The sequence below is a fragment of the Belonocnema kinseyi genome, chromosome 1 (genome assembly GCF_010883055.1).
Source record: "Belonocnema kinseyi isolate 2016_QV_RU_SX_M_011 chromosome 1, B_treatae_v1, whole genome shotgun sequence".
NCBI classification, from domain to species: Eukaryota; Metazoa; Arthropoda; class Insecta; order Hymenoptera; family Cynipidae; genus Belonocnema; species Belonocnema kinseyi.
This window is the reverse complement of record NC_046657.1, coordinates 107,664,450-107,665,725: the sequence shown is the minus strand read 5'-3', so window position 1 is coordinate 107,665,725 and position 1,276 is coordinate 107,664,450. Positions and strand designations below refer to the sequence as shown.

At 33.9% G+C, this 1,276-nt stretch overlaps 1 pseudogene; it reads right to left on the bottom strand.

Annotated features, from left to right (window-relative positions):
* Window positions 1-1,022: 1,022 nt before the first annotated feature.
* Window positions 1,023-1,276, bottom strand: part of LOC117169673 — a 1,136-nt pseudogene continuing 882 nt past the window's right edge.

Sequence of the window (1,276 nt, the reverse complement as noted above, 5' to 3'; positions counted from 1 at the left end):
ATATTTAAGACAGACGTGCGCCAAACGCCTCCGCCTGTCTTAATGATTTCTTTTGGAACAAGATTTACTTCGTTTACAAAGAGTCTTCTTCCTTCTTCCATCGATCTCTCCAACGTTTTCTCTCAACACATCGAAACTCAGAAGCCAGAAGTAGTTGTTTTTTGTAACAAAACCAAAGGCGGCGTGAATTTGTGAAAATGTGTCATGATTCGATAAGGCAATATCTGCGAATTCGTTTGGAGAAGTCTAATTTATCATTATCGCATATGATGTGTGAAATTGTTTATTTTTTAAATACAAATACATGGAGCAAAATCAGCATTATACTTTTTTCTTCATGCAATATTCGTTTTAAAAGCACCAATTTCATGTGTCAAAATAAATATGTGTTTGGAAGACAACACAGGTTAGTTACTTTTTTTACAAGAGAGCTTAGTCAGACAAAACCGCGTAACCTTTTTTTCTAATTTAATTATTTATAAAATTTTATAAAATAGAGGATCTGAATAATAACTTGGAAATTTCTAAGTATTTTTGCATCGCAAACTTTATTGGTAGTTATTCTTAGCTTTTTAATTATTTTTGTGATTTAACATAATATTTTGAAATTAAAATATTTTAAAAACAATATTTTAAAATGAAAACGTTAAAAAAGTAAAAATTAGATTAATTCCAATCTAATAAAGTATAAACACGATATATGAACATTTTATCTACCAAAAATAATATAATTTTCCACTATTTAAGTTATGGTCTTACAATGAAGGTGAAGCTGTTATGGCGAGTGCAATAAAACGCGCAGAGTCGAATTTTGTTGGTAGCAGAACAATAAGACCTAAACTCTAAAGTAATAAAGTTTTAGAGTGAAGGTGTCTTGATAGAAAAACTTAATAATAATAGAAAGGAAGGTCGGATTATTGGCGAGGCAGGTACGAATTTCCAAAAAAGTATCCTCCGTTAGAAAACATGTTTGGCCCTGAAAAGGGCCGATTTGTTCAGATCAGCAAAATGTAAAACACAAACTACTTAGAGCTGGTGTACTTGGTTACAGCCTTCGTGCCTTCAGAGACAGCGTGCTTGGCTAGTTCACCAGAAAGAATAAGCTTGACAGCAGTCTGAATCTCCCGAGATGTGATGGTGGATCTCTTGTTTTAATGAGCCAAGCGGGAGGATTCAGCGGCAATACGTTCAAAGAGGTCGTTGACGAAGCTATTCATGATGCTCATTGCCTTGCTGGAGACTCCTGTATCAGGGTGGATCTGTTTCAAGACTTTGT